Here is a 22,383-nt window from a genome sequence, read left to right on the forward strand (position 1 = left end):
TAGCACTCCACTAATCAAAGCCACACTGTCGCTCAAGAACACGAAATCTTCCCCACAGCCAATTGAGTGAACAAGCCAGAGTTGCTTTTTAACGAGTTTAACTGGTAATCTCAGATAAATGGAAAACTGCTTGAAGTGTCTGTCGTCTACAAGGCAGTAATGAGAGGATTTAGAGCATTCTACATCCTAAACGGCATAGAACCAAGGGAATGCCACAGGTGTGTCTCCATGTACGACAGAGGGCTTTTGCAGCTATGGCCATCTCCCCACTGTGGACACAACATATATATATATATATATATTTTTTTTTAAAGATGTTGGGGGTAGGAGTTTTTATTAATTAATTAATTTATTTTTGCTGTGTTGCGTCTTCATTTCTGTGTGAGGGCTTTCTCTAGTTGTGGCAAGCGGGGGCCACTCTTCATCGCGGTGCGCGGGCCTCTCACTATCGCGGCCTCTTGTTGCGGAGCACAGGCTCCAGACGCGCAGGCTCAGTAGTCGTGGCTCACGGGCCTAGTTGCTCCGCGGCATGTGGGATCCTCCCAGACCAGGGCTCGAACCCGTGTCCCCTGCATTAGCAGGCAGATTCTCAACCACTGCGCCACCAGAGAAGCCCCACAACATATATTTTTAAAAATTGGATCCAGGAGCTACTGAAATTTTCCAACTGCTCTGTGCTTAAGACCCCAGCTAGCTTATATATCAATTATAATAAACTTTTCATAATAGCAGCTCAGCCTATTACTGTTTTTTTTTTCTCTTAACCTAAAAGTAGAACCACTTTATTCTGATTGCAGCCAATGAAGAGACTCCTGAATTGGTTTCTCCTAAAAATAATTGCTCAAGAATTACAGAAGGGATCCAGGTAAATAATATTCAAGTACACATGCACGTATTTTCATAGAAGAACCTGCTTATCTTATGGTACCGGGAGAAAATAATATCATAACTCATCCTTTTGTAATTTGTGGGAGAATTTTCCCTCTTTCTTTATGATGCTTATTTACCAGGTCAAAGCAACAGCCAGTCCTAGCTGCACCCTGGGACAGGGGTACCAACATCTCGGGCTGCACAGTCACCAACGGGTCCAGCTCCATTTGCTACAGCTTCAGGTTGATCCTCTACAATTTATGCATTCATGTGTAGTGTGCAATATAAAATTCGAGCCCTGTGCTGCCATTCTGAACATCAGAAAAGTGTTAAATTTATAAATAAGAGATCAAAATCTCTTAGTGGGCAGAAATAATATCTTGAAAATAAACACATGGACCCACCATTTGGACACATTTTTAACAATCTTAATCCCACTCAAACTTTGCAAAAACTCTAACTGAAAATTTAACCTTGTGTTCTTGAAGCTGAAACTGATAAAACTTAATAGCAACAAGGCAGTGAAACACTAATAAACTCATTATAGGTCACATAAATGGGCTGTCTGCGGGGCTGCCAGACAGCACACATAAGCAGCTTCAGTTGCAAATAGCATAGGCAAGCAAGGTGGTGCGGGTGACTGTATGGACAGTTGGAGGGAGAGGATTTGGTAGCACTTCACAATAAGTTTGCTAAATTGACTTGATTAGGCAGTTCATTTAGAAATTTCAGATGCTAATTATAGGTGGATGCAGACAAGCTGATATGGAAGAATGAGTTTTCCCGAGGCCTGAAAGCCACATCAGGGCCCACTCTTGCAGAATGGATTCTGAGCCCTCAGAGCCCTCTCCACCCAACTCCCCTTCCCCAGGCAAGGTGAGCTGCTGAGGAGACATCTTCAACCAGGCCACCTCCTTCAGACCCCCTAGCTTCTCCCAGCAGGATCTATGGAATCATCCCCAGAATTGATGAGCACCAGACACCGCACCCTGAGGCCTACTTGCCAAAATCCACTGACACGCATGTTCAGTTTGGCTTATGTGATGATTTAAGAAAATCATGTAAGAGTTTTCCACTTGCAAAAACTGGCCGAATTCCATCTGAAAATCCAGACATCTGACCTCTCTAGAAAAACCCAAAGGTCTAGCAACACTGGACCCATTGCCATGGGTAACCACTGGGGCGCGCACCTCCAAGTGGTCGCACCCTGTTCACTGATGAGGATGCGCTCACCCCTGCAGCACTGAAGCCATGCATCCCTCGTCTATGCCATTAGGAGGCTGCTCATCAGAGGAAAGGGAAGACACCGTCCAGAGAAGCCTCAGCAGAGGAAAGCTGGAGGGTAGACAGGAGAGCGTGACCTCACCTTCTGGGCCCTGCCTACCAAGCTCAGCCAACACATGGCTGCTGAGGCCAGTTCTCCCCCATGAGAGTCCCTGTTTACAGAGGGTCAGGAAGTACATCCTCTTCCTTGCCATCTCGAGAAGCACTTGCCTGGAGGCACAGAAGTAAGAGGCTGGAATGGAGGCTCTGCCCCTGAGCTGTTCCAAGTCTGGGTAGGGCAATCAGACAACCAAAGACAACGCAAATGGTGGAAGATTGGGTCAAACCCTGCATGAAGACTTTAACTACCTGAAGGAATCACCCCGTTCTTGGCCTTGGGAGAGCGACCACAAGGCTGGGACAGGAAGGAGGAGTAGGAGGGTCTGGGATAAAGAAAGGAGGAAGGAGAGATGGAGGGAGTGGGTGAGACCAGTGTAGTGGGAGGCTCCACACAGGGCTGTCACTCCCTGTGAGCAGTGGTACCAGGAACTCAACCTGGTCTGTTCTACTCTTACTACTCACCGTCCGGCTGGACCAGCATCATCGGCATTTCCTGGGACCTGGTTGAAAACGAGCAGCCTGGGCCCCACCCAGACCTCCCGAACCAAATCCACATTAAAGGCGCTGATCTCTGTATCCGGCAGAGAAAGCTGCAGGGGCGGCTCTGGGGTCCCACCCACATGTGCTTCGCCACGCATGGGGTGTGCGAGCCTGAAATGCAGGAGTCCCGGGACTCGAAGGTATGTTTCTAGTGGAGACACGTTCCCAGTCTACCCACCTCGATGATGTTCTTTTAGACCATCAATAAATATGGCTTCAGTAGTCAGATGAGATTTAATTAGCATTAAACTCTTTTATTTCATGTAAGTTAGAGCCTTGCCTGAGACACTTCATTTGGAAAGTAACCTGGCACTCGAGATTAAAATGAAATATTAGCATGTCAGCGGTCGCCTCATCATGGTGTGCTCCCCTGCAGCCCTCCAACCCTGCAGGGGACAACATGGCACTGCCTCCAAAGCTCCCCAGCAGAAGGGATTTGACACAGGGGCTTTCAGAGCTGAGGCGTTGGACGTTCTTACATAGAAAAGGGACTGTAGCCCCTAGGAAGTGAGAAATGGAAAAACTTTAACCTTGTCAAAGTCAGAATCAAATACAGTTTCATTCTTCTATCTGCATTTTCTCTCTGCACCTCAGTCATCAAGGCTGCCCCTGCCTCACGGCCTCTACATGAGCTCTGCCCTCTGTCCAGGTGCTGCCCCATCCTGGCAGGGTTCTGCTTTGTCCTTCAGCGTTTAGACCCAATGTAGCCTCACCAGAGGGACCCTCCCCGATCGCTCGGCCTCAGCTTGTCCTGGTGTCTCTGCTTCATATTCCCCTGTTTCAATACTCTGTATGGCATGTGTCCCTACAGATCAGTTTCTGGTTTCTTCATCTATTCGGTTATTTGTTTATTGCCTGACTTCTCCAACTAGAATGTCAGCTACATGAGGGCAGGGACTTTGTTTTGTTCTCTGCTATATTCCCAGGGCCTAAAGCAGTGCCTGGCTCATCAAAGAGGATGAAAGAAAGTGGGGGTGGGGGGAGAATAGGAGATGATAGACAGATAGATAGATATTGGTCATAGACCCAAGGATGATAGATACATAGATACAGAGAGGGGCAGTGGATAGGACGGATAGATGGATAGAGAGATACATAGATGTATAGACAGAACGGACAGACAGGCTGGCACAGCTAGCTCAATTGACCAGACACTTAGGCCATCAAAAAGGGAAGGGACGGAGTCGGAAAGCATGGCCCAGCAACTGCTCACAGCATTGTCAGACGTGACCAGAGCAGCGCATGATTAAATGACAATTAGGGATTCTGAGGGCAGGGCCATGAGGTCGAGGAGGAGTCAAGGAGAACTTTCTGGAGGGGTTGGGAAGGGGCTTCCCCAGGGCCTGGGGAGGCAGTGCCTTCATGGAGTGACTTGAACTAGATCCTAGGAAGCTGGCTGGCTGCAAACATTCCAATGGATCCCCAAAGGCTTGCACGCTGACACACAAGACGGTTTTAGGTGATACACAAAAAAACTCCTCTTTAAAAAACAATTAATACTTAATTATTTTACTGTCTGATATGAAAAAATATATAGAGCGTACATCAAACCAGAGATTTCATAGAGATGATTATTTAGGACAAAGCTAAATATAATATTTAATTAAAAGAAGTGTGTCTCACAAAATAACAAATCTAGGAGCATGTGGTACTCGGTATGGTAAAAATCGAAAAGGAGGTGTGTACCTGACGAACGTGGCTGGCTTAAAGCTAAGGAGTCATTCTGGGTATAAACCGTGCCCCCCTCCACGCCCCAGCGTCGGGGAGGGCCTGGGAAGGTCCCATCCACAGGCCACCTTGCTCTCTGGATCTGGTCCCCAGCTGGGCTGTCAGAGGCAGGTGTGGGCTTCACGGCTCTTCCCCGGATTTGTGGCAAGGATGCATCCAACCACACCAGGCCCTCCCTGGGCACCCATCCCTCCTCTGCCAAAGCTGTGAGGGAAGCAGGAAGGGCTCCAAGAAAGAAATCCACAGGCTCATGCTGCCTCTTCCAAGGGCAGCCACAGCAGGTCCCACAAGTCCCTCCCCTTCTGAGGAGAGAAGGGGAAAGAGAGAGAAGGAAGGGAGAGGGGGAAAGAGGGAGGGGAGGGAATGGGGGCGAGAGAAAGAGAGAGAGAGAGAGAGAGAGGAAGAGAGGGTGGGGGAGGGGGGAGAGAGAGAGGGAGGGATGGAGGGAGAGGGGGAAATAGAGGAAGAAGGGTAGGGAGGGGGCAGGGAGGGAAGAAGAAAGGGAGGAGGGAGGGAGAGAGGAGAGGGAGAGAGCACACTAAGGAGAGAGTCTATCTAAAGACTAAATGCCGGCTAAAGACCTTATCAGGAAGAAAAATTTTTAAATGCATGAACTCTATTTATACCCTGAATAAACAAGATAATTATGTGTTCGTTTTATAAGTTGTGCCTTGATTTCAAGATCACCAGTGGCCATGAATGTTTGGATTTCATATAAGCATGTTTAAAAGCCATGGGTCTCGACCCTCTGACCAGGAAGCTAAGCTTAGTCAACACTTTCACACTGTGATCAAGGCGTAAAGCAGAGAGTTGAACAAACTAACATTTCACTCTTGGAATTGAAGTATAAGCAGAAGAACTGATGAATCTGCTAATTGTTCCATTGTTCTAGTCTGCTCTTGACATTGGCATATACCCCTTGTATAACCCAAAGTTCATCTTTTGTATATGTACGGAAAGAAAAATGAGTATGACCCTGATGAATACAAAGTGGGGGAGGGGTGGTTAAAGGGCAATCCCTTTTTTATTGTTTTTTAAAGGCCAACGTACTGTGCACAGTTCACGGGCCTGGCCTGGGACGTGGGCAAACTGCCTACAGCTGAGCACCAGGGCAGGCTGCACAGCCTGGACACCCAGCTCCAGCACTGTCACTGCGGTGCCTCTCTCTGTCTGAGAGTCTTAAACAAGAGAAGGGCACCATCCAGTTCGGTTCTTTCTCCCCACTCCCGCGTCCACTGCCCCAGGTCAGCGTCAGATAGCGCCAACAGTCTTCCCAATGCCCATTTCTAGGGTACTTCCCAACTCATCACAAATACCCTTACCTGGCAGGCAGCCTCTCTCCCATTGGGCTTTGACCCACACTTCCACTCACACCTAATATATCCTAAGTTCCAACAAAATGGAGCTATTCGTCACCCCCAACACCAAGCCCGCCCCCAGTTTTCCCACATCTCCCCCCTTTCCTGCCCCCACCTGGAATGGTCACCTCAGCCCCTCCAAAACACCCCTCCCCCCAGCCCCAAAAGCATCTGGCAGGTTCCTGCCTTCTGCAAGCAACTTCCCTCTGGCCTTCCCCTTGCCTCAACTTATGCAAGTCTTTCTGGTCCCCAAGGCCAAGCTCCCACGCCAGCTTCTCCATGAAGCTCCTCGTGAGCCACAGGACAGGTCTGGCTTTCCTTTCCTAAAATGATGTGCAGTGCTGAGCACAGAGCACGCACACAACAATCATTAGCTCCCTTATCGTTGGTCAGCATCTCATTCGTATTGCTCTTATCCACACATCTCTCCCCCGAGTCTGGATCCATGGCTCTCTGTTTAATCTCTGAGGTGGCCCAGGCCACACTCCCTTGTGGTCAGTGTCCTGTGCAGCCTCTCCGCTCTGTATCTGTACCCACGCGTGCTTAGGATGGCGGCAGGGCTCTCACATTTCTGTTGACTTAAACCGTACTGAAGAACGATACGCCTTAACTCCGTACAGGCGCATCCTTTCAGGCCCAGTGTCAGTGAATTCTCAGGGACAGGGCTCGGGGCCCTGCTAACTCGCAGCCCTGGTTAGAGCTGTCTCCTGGGGAAGCAGGGCCCTCCAGGCCCAAATCTTGAATAACACACCTGCCCCCATGCTAGCTCCACAGAAAAGCTGGATTCTGAGGAAGTCTGCTCCACCGTCGCCCCAGCTCACCAGGTAACAGATGGACCCCAGAGGCACCACAGCCAAATCAGTCTCTAGTTGACTTCAACCCCCAATTTCTTTCTGACTCTAAAACAAGAACCAATAATGGCCAAACAGTCCATTTTAAGGAGAATAAAAGCATAATTTGGCCTTGCTGGAGGTCAAACCTCAAATACAGAATCTGCTTTAAAATTCTATTTCAACTGCCCTCCTAAAAGCAGGAAGGGCATGGCGGCCCTTGGCCTCTCTTTGTATTTTTCTTCAAGGCACTGGATCCTTTTAGCCCAACTTCCTGTGCTGGGACCAATGTGAGGATCATCCCAGACTGTGAGAGCCTGCACCACTACCTGGCAATCGCGGTCACACACACACACACACACACACACACACACACACACACACACACACACACACACACACACACCCCTGGTCTCCCCAGTAGGTTACAAATATGGAGAGCTACAAAAGGAGAAACAAGACTTTTCAACCCCCCTTTCGTTCACCACCTGGTCCATACCTTGCACATAAAGACCATCTGGGTCAGTGAAAGAGAAAAGCCATTTTGTCCTTATTTTACTTATAGAACACCATTGTGTACACAGATCTTTATTTCCTACATAAAGTTAAAAGGTTTGTGTTCATTTTACTTTTTGTGAGTAATTCTCCTTTTTTATTTTAGTCAGAACGTCTCAAAACAATGACAATTTCAAAAGAATAAAGCAACACTGCGAAACCATCAAAATAAATAGCTGTTCTTGACTTTTTCACCCTTTTCAGAAGGAAGAAAAGGAACCAGCGATGGGATGCTTGGGACAACAGAAAGGAAAAAAATCTCCCTTAGAGAGCAGCTGTTTCCTCAGTTTACCCACAGTGCCCAGAGAGATGGAGAGAACCCAGGTTCTAGAAAGGGGAGGCCTGGTGAAGAAAACTCCCCAATGAAAGAGTCATCCTGGGAGTGGCTGGGACAAGACAGACATGGCTGGCCCACCCAGGACCTCGGTCTGCAGGCCTGGACCCAGGGGCATCAGAACAGCAGGGAAGAAGCTAGAACATCTGCCCATGAGCAGTGGATCCAGGCCGATCTGGAGTCCTTGTGCTTCTCTGGGCCAAGCCTGGTACTCCCTGAATAGCTGGCTCCAGAGAACCAGGCTTGTTGCCTTGCCCCCTGCAGACTGCCTTTATAAGAGCGCCCTGGAAACCTGCCTACCTGGCCCCCAGGATGGACGCACTCTGCTCCAGGCCTGCAGCTGCAGGAGTCAAAGGAGCACTTAGCCCTGGGGCTCCAGGGCCCTCCTGAGTGTGGCAGCTCACACGCTTGGGCTGTGCTGTGGTCATGGGGAGACCAGGCACGGGCAACAGTGAAACTGAACTTTTTTTGTGTGTGTGTGTGGTACACGGGCCTCTGACTGTTGCAGCCTCTCACATTGCAGAGCGCAGGCTCCGGACGCGCAGGCCCAGCGGCCATGGCTCACGGGCCCAGCCGCTCGGCAGCATGTGGGATCTTCCCGGACCGGGGCATGAACCCGTGTCCCCTGCATTGGCAGAAGGACTCTCAACCACTGAGCCACCAGGGAGGCCCCAAAATTGAAGTTTTTTGAACTGAGATCTAACCCAGATCCCTCTTACTGAGCTTTTTCAGCCGCCCAAGCCACAGTGCGGGGGACAGGCCGATGTACACAGAAGGCCAGCAGCACAAGGGAGGCGCCATGGGTTAACGAGCCACTTTCTTTTTTATTTTTTATTTCGTGGTGTCTATTTGCAAAGCTGACCTAATGCACGGCCTCACAGCTCTCAACCTCTGAAGGGCCAAGAGGGACACAGGAGCCTTTGTCTGGTGGCAAACAAAGGCTAAGTCATGGCAGAGTGGACCCTGAGGTGACGTGGGCCGCCTGCCCCCCACGAGGACGCCTGCCCTACAAGCCCGCACGCTGGGCAGATTCAGAGGGAAGAGGCAGAAGTTGCGTGTCCCCCGCCTTGGGAAGGGCTCACTCCAAGGGCTCATCCCAAACCCAGGCGGAGCTGGCATTTCTCTGCCCCGCGAGCTTGCCCAAAGAGAAGCACCTCCAGAAAGAAAGATCAAATTCACATTCTGAACCTTAATGGAAGCTGGTCATTTTGACTTCACTAGGCTTCTCCCCGGACGCCCTCACTCTAGAGGAAACCCCCCCAAAAGGTCTTTCAATTATAACCTGGTTGCAAAGCAGAAAGAGCCATTATTAGCTCCATAAACTAATCAAGCGTCGTTAAAGGGAAAGAACATGACATAAAGCTTTTGTTTTCAGAAATGAAAGACAGAAAGGAAAAAGCAGGAGAGAGAAAGAAAAAAAAAGAAAGCAGAAAAGAAACCCAGCAGCAGCAGGAGAATCACAGGGAAGGAGAAACCGTCACCCAGACACCCGGGAGGGTGGCTCAGGCTGGTGCCGGATGGCGAGAAGGGTTAAATTTATGTTCCATTACGAGTCCCCTTTTTTTTTTTTTTGGTTTCATCTTCTCAGTAAAACACATAACTTAAAATGAAATCAAATATTAAAAATGACAGACTATATAAGTGCTGTGAGTAACTTCAGGTCACGGAGGGAGGGAAAAGCCGGCAAGTTGTCAGGCACTATCTGTCAGAGTGAATTAGAAACAATCAACAGAGACTGAAAGGGAAGGTGATTGTTATTAAGCAGCGGGGCTGTGAGCAGGCTACCCAGATGTGGTCATGCATATAAAGGACAGGAAACAGCAGTTTAATTCAGGAAGCCCTGGCGAACAGGGCAGCAGAGAGGAGAAAAGTCCTTTGTCGCTAATAAGCTGGAAGTTACTTTGATAACAGCAGGGTTAGACTCGAGAATAAAACACATTTCTTTCACTACCACACACCATTAATATCACAGAAATGTGGTCGGAAGAAATGCCCGGCACAGGCGGATTAGCCACTGGCCTCCCTGGCAGCGGCCGGGGAAAGCCGGTCCCCATCTCCTTCCAGGGCCAGGCTCTCTCTGACCACCTCGGACCAACTGTCACCCTCCAGTGATGTCATATGACCGAAAAGAAAAACGATAGTATTTCATGATTTCCCAGTGTTGGGCCCTCTCGTTGCCGTGGCCTGTGAGGAAGGTATGAGCCCGGTAAACAGCCTGGATATAATGAAGTCCATGTATGCAGCAACGACAAACAATTTTATATGCAGACAAGGCCCGATTTCATAAGAAATTACTTATGCAGGCGTTCTGCAATTATCCTGTGATACTTTCAGGCAACAGTCTGACAGCAGTTGTGCAAACAATAAAGGGATTACAGAAATAAAAACAAATAATATTACACACACAGAAACTCCATGTTGCATGTGGACGGGTGAAGGGAGTATATGGGGATGAGCAGGGCCAGGCAGGGGCCAAAAGGAAGTGAGGCCCAGAGACCAGCGACCCCTTCCCAGCACGCAGACGAGGCTGGTCCACAGCACCCTGACGGAGCCACCGCAGGCAGCTGTATGGGGTCTGCCCCCATCTCTGGGGGATGCTGGGCCACCTGCCTGCCTCTCAGGGGAGCTGAGGACCTGGGTCACCTTTGCTGGATTGAGCAGAGTCACAGGACCAGGACATGCACTGGGTGGGCTGAGCAGCCTCGCCGTTTCTCTCCCCCACCAGGTAGCCTCCCAGGACAGAAAGCATCTTCTTCTTCAGCTTCATCCCAGGATCAACACAGGCCACCCATGTCCAGTGGCAGCCAGAGCTTCCGGTCAGCTTGGTGCAGCATCAGAACCACCCCATCCCAAACACAGGTAAGCAGAGCACGTGGATCAGCCACACTTGAGGACCGAGGCATCGGTCCAAGCAGCCCCACTCTCGCCTGCTCCCTGGGGGCAGAATCACATGCCGTCCATCACCGTGTCCCCATATTAGACACGGGCAGGCACCCTTATAACTCAGGTGTTGGGGAGACACAGAATGAGGTGGGATGTGGAGGCCTGCAGACGGGCATCCTGACCACCTTTCCCAGAAGGTGGGTGTCTTCCCACTGCTGCACCTCTTCCAGGCATCGTCCCATCCCATGCAGCCAGGGACATGCCCCAGCCTCCCCGCAGTAAGAGAACGCAGGCCCGGGGCCTGCAAATGCTACCTCCCTTCCCACTTCACGTGCTTCCAAAGCTTGCGCTGTGCTGCGGGCAGCTGGGGTCAGCACTGGGAGATCCGCATCGCGTGCCCACGGTGTGTGTGTGAGCCTGCGCCCAGCATGAGTCACACAGTGCGGGCTGAAGCTCTGACCAGTCCACAGATATACTTGCTTTGCAGAAAGTTTTTTTTAAACTTAATTAGTTGCCAACGTTGAAGGAATAGAAAAGAAGCAGTTTTTTTTAAATTTCTTTTTGCCTTAAAAACTATGAAGACCTGGAAAAATTCTGCCCGCATTACCAAGTGCAATTGATGAGAGCTGAGAGGCCCCCTGCCACGGAATCAGGTCTCCCCAGTCTGCTCTGCACACATCCAGCTTCCTGCATTTCCCACCTGAACCCTGAATTTGGGTTTAGGACAACTCCCCAGAGACAGATGCCCAGGCTGGGCCAAAGCCTATCTAGGTGCCTCCCCGCAACACACTCTGGGGCAGAGTCCAAGCCCTCCCCTGGCCAAGCTGCCTTCAGCACTGACCATCTTTGTCCAAAACTTTCAACATTTTATATTCTGAAAACGGACCTACTGGAATACCTGACGGGCACCCTCAAATTACCTGCGCAGGTATCAGGAACTCACTACCAGAGTCCTGACCTCGTTGTGTCCTGGGTGTTGGCATAAATCAGACCTAGGGAGGTCTTGGGCTTTGCAATCCCTGCATTCCAGAAAATTTGGAAAGAAATGTGGATTTGATATATATTGAGTTTGCTGAAACCAAGGTACAACAAATTCTAATGATTACAAAATGCGGAGGTGAGGGGCTGGTCAATCAATACATCAGTGAATGATTGTTGACCACTCACAGCGCTCCAAGACTGTGCTGTGTGCTGTGCAAGCTCCGCAGGCGACTAGGACACCAGCCCTCCCCCTGTTGGTGCCTCCTTTCAGCTAAGAGGGGCCCCCAAGCTGTCTGGAACTGCCTGAGGGGTGGCCTGTTATGCCCAGGTGAGAATGGCTCTGCCTATGACTCGCTGCGTGATCTTGAGCAAGTCCCTTGCCCTCCCTGAGCCTCCGTCTCTTCACCTATAAAATAAAGGTGTCTTTGATTGCAAAAGTTTCTGCCAGGGCTTCCCTGGTGGCGCAGTGGTTGAGAGTCCGCCTGCCGATGCAGGGGACACGGGTTCGTGCCCCGGTCCGGGAAGATCCCACACGCCGCGGAGCAGCTGGGCCCGTGAGCCATGGCCGCTGAGCCTGTGCGTCCGGAGCCTGTGCTCCGCAATGGGAGAGGCCACAACAGTGAGAGGCCTGTGTACAGAAAAAAAAAAAAAAAAAAAAAGTTTCTGCCAGCCCTAGGGCTCTATGGGCCTAGGAATTACCTAGAATTTCTAAACAGAGTCCTGCCTAACAAGAGCACCTGTACTGCCCGAGGGAAAAGAGGTCTAAACTATAACCACCAAGAATCTTTACTCTTAAGCTCATTCAGCATGTTAGTAGATGACCCACGAATCAACATTGACAAGGAAGTGATCACAGGGAGTTAACACGTCCTGGTAGTGGATGGAACGTGCTTACACCTCCCTGAGGCTGCACAGACTTAGGCAGACCTGATCGAAGGGAGCCCCAAGCCTTCCACCTGCAACTCTGCCCAAGCCCACAGCCGCGGGGGCTCAGCTGGGTCCAGAGGAGCAGCCAAAGGGCACTGTGGCTCCCACGTGACTGGCCACCTTTCCTACACCCATGGGGCCTGAAATCCCTGGCTCCCAGTTTTAGACAAGTCACAAGGACATCCCTCTGGTAGAAAATTAAGGTTGCAGCGAACAACCCACCAAGAGTTGGTTCAAGCCACTTGCAGAATTCTGGCACCTAGGAGCATTCCCACACCTGGAAAGGTGGGTTTCTCAAGACACACTCTCTGGTTAAAAGCAACATAAACATAGGCTTCCCTGGTGGCGCAGTAGTTGAGAGTCTGCCTGCCGATGCAGGGGACACGGGTTCGGGGCTGGGCCTGTGAGCCATGGCCGCTGAGCCTGCGCGTCCAGAGCCTGTGCTCCGCAATGGGAGAGGCCACAACAGTGAGAGGCCCGTGTACCGCAAAAAAAAAAAAAAAAAAAAAAAAAAAAGCGACATAAACATAAAAGAAAGGCAATAGTCCTCACCACGGTCTACAAAGGCATGTCTCTCCAGGCCTTACAACCCGCCCCCAGAGCTCACGTGCTCCAGCCTCAATGGCCTACACTCTGTCCCCCACACATGCTGGGTTCTTCCCCACCACAGGGCCTTTGCATGTGCTACTCCCTCGGCCAGGAATGCTCTTCCTCCAGTCCTTCACTGGCTGGCTCCCCTGTGTCCTTCAGACCTCTCACTTCCAATGTGCCATCCTCAAGAGGGCCATCCCTGGGTTTCCCTGGTGGCACAGTGGTTAAGAATCCGCCTGCCAGTGCAGGGGACACTGGTTCGAACCCTGGTCGGGTAAGATCCCACATGCCACGGAGCAACTAAGCCCGTGTGCCACAACTACTGAGCCTGCGCTCTAGAGCCCATGAGCCACAACTACTGAAGGCCGTGTGCGTAGGACCCGTGCTCCGCAACAAGAGAAGCCACCACAATGAGAAGCCCATGTACCACAACGAAGAGTAGCCCCCACTCGCCACAACTAGAGAAAGCCCGCGTGCAGCAACGAAGACCCAATGCAGCCAAAAATAAATATAGTAAATACATTTATAGAAAAACAAAAAAGAGGGCCATCCCTGATCACCCAAGTACAGATATTCCCCCTCGCCCTCTTCTCACCCCAGACATTTCCTCATAGCCTTTATCACTATCTGACATCATCTTATCCATGGTTATCTTGTTTATTGTGTCCCAGCCCCACAATATAAGCTCCCTGAGGGCAGGGAGCTTGTCTGTCTTGTCCAGGGCTATATCCAGGGCTGCTTCATGGCCAAGGGATCAGGCTCCAAAATCAGAAAGAAGCATGCACAAACCTTGGCCTCACCATCCAGCAGCTGTGTGACCTGGCGGCAGCCACTCAACTTCTCTGACCTCAGTTTCCACATCAGGAAAATGGAACTAATAAAAGCATCTACCTGCAAGGGAGCTGGTGAGGATTAAGATAATCCCAAGAAGCTCTTAGACCAGAATTGGTTCACTCTACCTTCCCTCTGGAGTTAAAATTATCTCTGATTTTATTTTTCTCTCAGGCAAAATGAGCGTAATGTGATCTCACTTTCCTACCTCATTCAGTGGCTACAAAGGAGTTTGCAGGGATCCTTACCTCCATGAGCCCGGAGATCTCCCAGTGAAGATCAAATACGACGACGCAAAGCCCCACACACATATGCAGGGCTTATCATCATTATCACACAGAAATTACAATTATTCACTCCCTCCTCTGTGCTCCTAAAGTACGGCTCCTGCAGCATTTAACTAAGGTAATTACTGCTACGGGAAGGCTGTTGACTCACACGTCTGTACCAGGACACGGGGCTGCCTCGGGACAGCACCCTGAGTTCAGGGTCCTGCACATGCCCCGGGGACAGTGGGAGCCACTCTGTGTCTGTCCGATGGAGGGAAGGTCCTATGGTCTCTGAGAGCCAATTCCTTCTAGAAGTCACTGGGCCTTGAGACCAAGCATGGGGTCTTTCTGAAGGATAAAGCTGTGGAGAGCTGGACAGACAGGCCTTCAGACTTTGCCTCCAATCCGTTTTGGGGTTGCTCTGGAAATCCATGTTGTGGCAGAACAGTGAATCATTTTCTGATGTGTACGAGGGGTTCAGTTACCGACAGGTTGCTTAGGGTTTCTAAGTAATAGTGCTTCAGTTGTCCCAAAGCTGTATGTATATAATATTTGACTTTAAAAAGTCAAGTGTCCGTTTCAAAGAATGGGGAGGGCATTGGTGGAGAGGAATGGGAGCAAGATTTCCCCAACAGGTACCTTCAGAAGTCCAGAAATGTCTCAACCAGCTCATCATAATTCCAGGCTCTAGGGCCTGAGAATCCTGTGTGCTGGGGCTGGGGAGTCAGCAAGAGGCTGGAAAGGAGACGCCCACACGCTCTCCGCCTGTTTCTAAGGCCTGTCCCCTTTCTTGGTCTCCAGGGCATAGAATATGCTCTTAGATATAAAGTTCTAACCCTACTCCAGTTCACATGACCCCTAATTATTCCAAGATGTACATTTTCCATGCAGAAAAATCTCCCCACCTGCTCATGGCCAATCCCTAGAACATCTCATCATCTTTCCTTATCTTCTATGAGGTCCGAAGCACACCAAGTGATTAACTTTTTAAAACGCATGCCTCGGGGGCAGGAAGCCTGGTGAGGCCGCTGCCTCGGCCTATCCCACAGGGTCTCAGGAACCGCATGCAGGATGGCACTTCTCGTTCACAGAAGAAGCCCAAGTCACACCAGCTCCTGCCCTCGGTCGCCCCACCTGTCAGGCACGGTGGTTCATCCTCCTCTTGGCTTCTCATCCTGATGTGGGTCAAGGGGAAAAGGCAGCACCCTTGCAGTACCTCCTCGCCCCCCTCAAGAGGCACAGAGGGTGGAACGTTCCAGAGCAAGCTGGCAGTGCTCACTCCCAGGGGAAAGCCAGCCCCACCTACCTCCCCTACCTGAGGGCCTCGGCAGTGATGATAAGCTAGGCCTTCGGAAACTGCGAGCATCCACGCGGCAGAATCCCTACCATCAATGTAGCAGCTAAATATTGTAAGACTCCTAACTCCCCCATCTGTGTTTTGCCTCCCAAGAGGGAAAATAGTCTTCACAGACATTCCCTGATCTGGCAGGCGAATTCTAAACCTTACTGGCAACCGCAGGCTTGTTTTCCCAACCAAACAGCTATGGAACCAAAAACTGTTCTGTCTGTGCTATACTGAGGAGGGAATAGCCAAACAGCTCAGTTCGGAGGCCCAGGAAGCCCCGTGGCTGTCTCCATCGTTAGAGGGGTCCCGGTGCTCAGAGGTCCCGGAGCCACTGGAGGCCGCCCGCCCTCCGCTGACGGAAGTTACAACTGCTGGTGTTCGCTGCTCCTTTTCCTAACACGGAATACACCCACCAAGAAGCTGATGGAAAACACTCACCACAGTGTGAAATCAACACTTTCTGACTCAAAGGAAAGGGGTAAAAAAGGGAAACCTTCCAACCCTTTGGCTGCAGACATTTCCTCCCACAAGATTCCAGGAGGGAGTGGGCACCGCCATTGCCCTGGGCTCTGCCACTGAGCCGACCTTGGCGTCCCAGCCCCTCACTTCCCATTTTATGGTATTTGCCCGCATGTTTTCCTAGCCCTTCCCAATCTCAATACCGGAACCCTGCACCTGTGCAATTGCTAAAACACCAAATCTGATGATGACTGTGGAAGCCTAATTGATAGGGGCCTTTATCGACTGGCCTTGATGTCTATCTGAGGTTCTCAACAGCCGAGATTTAAATGTTTCATTTTATTTTTAACTTTCACTTTTCCACATTTCAGCAATGTCAGGCAGAGAGGTATGGTTTTACTATCAGAAAGAATCATGGTGCAGAATAATTTATGACTTCAGCTTGGGCTTTCAGAAAAGCTATTTCAAATCTTCACTTTGATTTGGTTGTATCAAAACTACTCAAAATAACAGCGGCACTTTCTTGGAACCAGAATATGTTAGCAGCACCTCAGGATTTCGAACTGAAGCCTTGTATTCATCCCAGAAGAGAACTTGAGAAAGGAATTTAGCCACAGAGAGGAAAATAACATTTTTTCATGATTCCTTTGTTCCCCCTCCCCACCCATCCCCAAACACACCCAAACCACGAAGGAATGCCTCCCCCATGGCAAAAGGTCCTGCCAGCCACCACTCACCCAGAGCTAGGGGCAGGTAGAGGAATCCTACCTGGGTCGGGGAGAGGCTGGGAGGAAGCCCCTGGCCAGCGGGGAGAGAGAGGAGGCTATTTGCGTTAGGTCAATGGGACAAAGCAGGAGGAAATGATGTGTGTCTAGGGCAAAGAGTTCTAATATAGTAAGACTTACCTTAGCAGCTTAACTGCATACTTGTCTTAAGGACTGTCAGTGTGGTGAGAAAATACCCCAGAAAGGATGCGGCTGATCCAGGCACTGACAGATTGCCAGAGGGGCGTCCCAGTTCCCTATCACAAAAGGAAATATAGAAAGAAGTGATGTAAAGTGAAATGTAACAAATTCACCAAATCACAGCAATATGCAGAGGTCAAGGAAATTCAGCTGAAAAGGTTAAAGATGAAATCAAATCCGGTGTATGAGAATGAAAATCTATCCCAATGCAAGGCCACCGGTGACGTTCTGTAGACAAGAAGCTAAATACTGCCTAGCACTGGGATCTTTCATTTTCATCAGATCAATAAAAGCTTATATTTATCAGGATTCCAAGCAGCTACCACTTCTGACAGCCTCCACTTTATTTTCTCCCTCCTTGCGCTGTATCAGGGCAAAGAGGAGAGGAGAAGCAGCTTTTAATGCTATTTACACCTGAAGACACACTTCCATTAAGAGGTCCTGTTTTGTTAAAGAAACAGGGAATGATATGATTACATTGGCAGGAGCAGGAAGTCTCTTTGTTCTTCCCCCGATGTTTTCCCTTTGCAACCCAGACCCAGCACGAAGATTTCCTGACATGAAGTCCATGTGCGAGCACTTTTTTGTTCAAACTTACCATTTACGAAGAGAGAAAGGCTTTCTGCTAAAACAGTTGCCATTCTAATCATCTGTACAACAATATTTGCTATCAGGCATTCTAAATAGATTATCACCAGTCCATCTGTGTCATTATTGATTTATAAGGCTTTAAGCAGCTTTAGAATGGAAGCTTTCCCACTGAAGGGTTTCTTGTATAAATCAGAGCCATGCTCAAATATAGCAGCCATCACTCAAGATATTGTTCTTAAAATCATAACAAGAAGGAGAAAATGATAAATTGCTTGTAATATACTGATCCAAACTGATATGCAAATCTTGTTTTTTAAATATATTACTTGAGTAAAAAGAGGCGTCATTAACATATGAATGCTATATGCAAATGATAGTGACAGAGCAGATGTTGGCGCATGTAATTGACCTATATGTGAATTGCATCAGAACCCTTAACTCTATTAATTCACTACCCAGTAACTAGATATTGTCCAAAAAGTACATTCTTTGAAACCATATACTGGAAGCAAAGCTGACAGGGTTCCAAGGATTCTGAAACAAGGTCACTGTCACTAGTATTTTGCTGTCATCTGCATTCCCCTTCTTATAGGTGACATCATCATGGGGCCGTGTAAATCGATCACTTAATAGCATTTAGAAAATACTGCAGTGGGGAACAGGTTATAAAAAAAATGCCCCAGTTTTATTCTTTTTCTTGGCAGAAATGTCATACCTCTTAAACTGAGGGTTTGTGCATGAGTGCACTGTGAAACACACAGATGCCATTTTATTCCCCGTCTTTATTTTTCCACTTCTTCTCAGAATGACATTAAATTGTATTAAATAGCCTTTTGTCCACAGGGCACAGACCACCCCGCATATGATAATGTATTAATGCCCCACGTTCCAGCCACTGAGCTGAAACATTCTGAGACTTGGAGGATAAGTATGAAGCACTATTGTGTGTATAGCCTGCTAACAACTGTGACACATACTAATAGAAACATACCTAATAAATTACTGCTTTCAGGTCTAGCAAGCTGACATTTCTCTGCAAGGGACAATTTTATATTTGTGGCACAGAACAAAATTGCTTCATATGAAGCCACTGTGGATTAGCATAAAAATTAACACTTAAATTTCAGCTTATTTTCCACCCTCTCCTCCTGCCACAACAATCAATTCCTCTTATAAATCTGATTAGATTTTATGATGCTTATTATTCAGAGCATGTCTCAACACAGCATTCACAGGCTTGAAGACTATTTGTTTAAATAGAAAAAAGAAGCAGATAAATCTATAGGTATTTTTTATTACCCCATGCCCCACCAGTTTTTTTCTCATATTGTAACATCAGTAATTGATTGCACACATTAATTAACATGTAAGGTAGAAATTCTGCATTATGCATGATTTATTTTCCTATCTGGTGAGTAGGTTTGTCTGCTGCCCTTGTGTTTCTAGGACATTGGGCTCGATTCTGGTCCAGACATAAATGCCAATGCTCATTCCCCTTGAAAGTTATTAATGTCAGATATGAAATGAGATTTTTGATTTCACCTGCTTACTAGTCCACAAAAGCTGTTTTGAGTGATGTAGGCTTAAACGCCAAAATTTGAAATGATACATTGCGGTATCTGATAACATGCAAATATGTTCATTAGACATAATTTAGCAGGAGAGAATAGCAACACTTTTATAACTAGTCTCGGTCAAAAATGGTTGTTAATTAAACAAGTCATGAAGAATGGCATTACAAGGAGACGTCCAGCAGACACCAGACTTTCTAATGATATGCCGCTGATAGGTACCCAATGCTTTCTGCTAAAACAGAGGGGGAAAAAAAACCTTTGTGAGCATTTCACGTAATCTACAGCAACGTTAACAAAACTATACCCACATTAAGAAGCCCAAATTGATCACAAATTCTTCTTAGGTTTTAATGGTAACACACTACACTTCTTCATTTGAAGATGCGCTTTCATTCTCTGTCTTAGTGGCTTAAGGTGATTTATATGGTTGACTCCTTCACAAATAAACCAGAAAAGAAATTAATATTATATCCAGTCATGCTGCTGGCTGCCCTGAGTGTTTATGGCTGTGTATTCTAAATCAAGTAGAGCAACATGCAAAAGGATGGTTGGACGGTGAAAGCAGAGACGGGGCTGAGGTGGATGGAGGATAACGGCAAGGGAGGAACGTGCAGGTGGATCTTCCTTCTCCTGTGGTCCTTCTCAGGTGCAGGCTTCTGTTACCTAGGGAACCAGGGTATAGGAAGAACTCTAGATTGGCCATGAGTTGAGATTCAGTGTGGGCGGGGTTCTGGTACACAGGTAAAACAGGCCACCTGAGCTTGTCTTGGGGTGAGGTTTCATGAATACCTGGGGAAAGGAGAGTATCTCAGGAGTTAAGTACAGTCTGAATGAGGGCAGGATGAGTTTCCAAATGGCCACCCATGCCACCTTCGCTGCAGAGAGGAAAGTATTCATAGAGCGGTAAAGGCTGAACACATCTTCCAGAGCCAACTGGTACCCTATACAGCTTGCTGGTGTGAAAGCCCTTTGTCGTCGTTCTACTTATCAAAAGCATCCTTGCAGCCAGACACGTAAAAGCACAGTCTGGAAAACAGAAAGGGCATGTATATGCATTTGGAGTCACACACAATAAGGAAGGTTGGGGGCAAGCTTAAATTACCATCTCAATAAACCAAAAGAAGTCTACATTTAGGCCATGGAAACAATCGATCTATATTCCCGACACCAACTCAGAACTTGATGGAAAAGTAATTTCTAATCCCTACTCACTTGGTGGAGGCAGGTCCTTCCCCAGATACTTCATGTGCAAGGCTAAATCATTCTCATTCTTAGCCTGGCTTGCAGTTAATGTTACTACTAATGCTAGAACTCTCACCTCATCTTTGATTAAGTTTTATAGTTTCTGTGCTTTCAAATCCAGAATCTCAAAACAAGCGCCATGGCTTTCATCCTGCCTGTCTTTCAGGGATAATGTGAAGTTCAAAAAAAGAAAATAGATGGAAACTCTTTGGTGGAGGAAGAGAAGGAAACGTAGTTCTGCAGGACCCTTATTATTTTTCATTCCCACCATGCCCTTCACTGCATTTCCTGCCCACTCCATGCGTGCCCCTCATGAGTTCTTCTGGACAGAGAGCCCCCCCTTTCCAAACTGTCACACCACGGCCCTGGTTTCTGGACTCAACCGTCTATTGCTTCCCCATGGGCATGCTGACAGTTCTCACATCCCAGGAGCAACCCAACGATGGCTTGGGGTCATGAGACTTATTGAGGAGGTCTGGGGGGCCCCCACATATTCTCAGGCCATAGGAAAGACCTGAGGAGGGAAGACCCTAAGACCGCAGCACACAAGTGACATTTAGATCCCATGGTCACAGTAAATGGGTTTAGCCTGTTCCTCTCATGGGCCAATAATTCTCCCTCAGGGGCCCTGGCACTATTTATCCAACTTCATGTGCCTCTACACCCAACAATGAGAAAGATGCCCAGAATCTACCCTGGGTATGGTTAAACTACTCCACATTTCTGCAGAGAATTTAATTAACTTCAAAGTGTTCTATTTGTTGAAAGGATGAAATGAATGAGCCAACTAACAAATGTACACATGAAGAAAAATGTGAATAAGTGAATGAATGCATAAAGGCATGCATGAATAGATGGATGGAGAGGTAGAATGATGATTGAAAGAGTTAAAAAAGTAACAAACGCATGACTTAATGTGCAAATGCAAAAATACACATGTAAATGAAAAACATGCCTTATGGATGAATGAAAGAATACCACTGGTATCTTTTTAATAAACAAATATACACATGAGCTCTTATAGCATGCCTACCTAGTGGGTTGATGTAAGGTAGAAGAGAAGAAATAGTAAATAAGGTCTGGTTTATTGTCAAAGTGTTTGGTCACCCATCCTTGGCTTCCTTCCTGTATCTCAAAGAACACAAACTCTGAGAAAACCCTGTGGGGCAACCAATAGGATTCTGCACAAACCCCCGCAGACTCAGGAGAAGGGAGACAAACATTCCTGCCTCCTGTCTGAACCTTCAGGATGAGAGGGCTCAGAGAGGTGTTTCTGGCCATGAGACACCTGCATCTGCTAGACACTGACGGGCATCTCCTGGGAGGCAGGAGCCACAGCCATCAGGAGCACAGACTCTAGACCAGAGCCCAGTAAGGCCCAGCACTGATATTGAGAATTCACGTCATCACCGAGCCTCCATTTTTTCATCTTTAGAATGGAGATAACACATCTGAAAGTGCTTAGCCCAGGGTCTGGCACCAAGTCACCACTCGACCATCAGCCAGCACTGTCTGATATTGCTCAGCAGTTCTGCCCTGTGACTCCTGGGCCCCCTGCCTGTGGGGAGCTTGCTCCCAGGTGGACATCCATCTCTACCAAATGTGCTGGTGGCCAGGCTACCGGAAGCAGGGGACTGGACTGTAGGAATCCTCATGACTCCTTTCAAGTGTATATTTTGTTTCTTCTGCCAAGCTCCACTGATCTGCCTAAATAAAGACATTTTCTATTTAAAATGTTGTGATTCTTTGCTCTTCTGTGGAATTTGGTTTCCCATCTACAGAATCAAGAACTTGGTCTAGATCATGTTTTTTCAGCACTTTCTAGCAGAGTCCTTTTCCAAGGAAATCTTACCACATATGAGCTGATAAAAGCAGTTCCTCTAGCCAAAGCTGCAGAGGAGAGCCCTGAGTCCTCCCCTTCTCTTGGCTCCCAAGACTTCTTAGAACTCCTGAGGTCCCCTGGAAGCCAATTTGAGAACCACTGCATTGGAGATTTCCTGATGGCCAAGACACTGTTAATTCTGTGGCAGCAGTCATAGTGGCAGAGAAGGACATGTCCTGGGTGTCTGGTGATTAGCAGGGCCGTATGCCAACCCCAGGACAGGCAGCCACACCTGGGCAACCTGG

At 48.4% G+C, this 22,383-nt stretch overlaps 1 protein-coding gene across 2 annotated transcripts in view; it reads right to left on the bottom strand.

Annotated features, from left to right (window-relative positions):
- ZNF536 (zinc finger protein 536) overlaps positions 1-16,860 on the bottom strand; it is a 307,936-nt gene extending 291,076 nt beyond the window's left edge. For both annotated transcript variants that reach the window (XM_060084531.1, XM_060084532.1), the window contains exon 1: positions 16,790-16,860. The gene's annotated coding sequence lies outside the window, so the exon portion shown is untranslated. The remainder of the gene's footprint in view (positions 1-16,789) is intronic.
- Between the last annotated feature and the right edge of the window lie 5,523 nt (positions 16,861-22,383).

Source organism: Mesoplodon densirostris, chromosome 19 (assembly GCF_025265405.1).
Source record: "Mesoplodon densirostris isolate mMesDen1 chromosome 19, mMesDen1 primary haplotype, whole genome shotgun sequence".
In the NCBI taxonomy this organism is placed as follows: domain Eukaryota; kingdom Metazoa; phylum Chordata; class Mammalia; order Artiodactyla; family Ziphiidae; genus Mesoplodon; species Mesoplodon densirostris.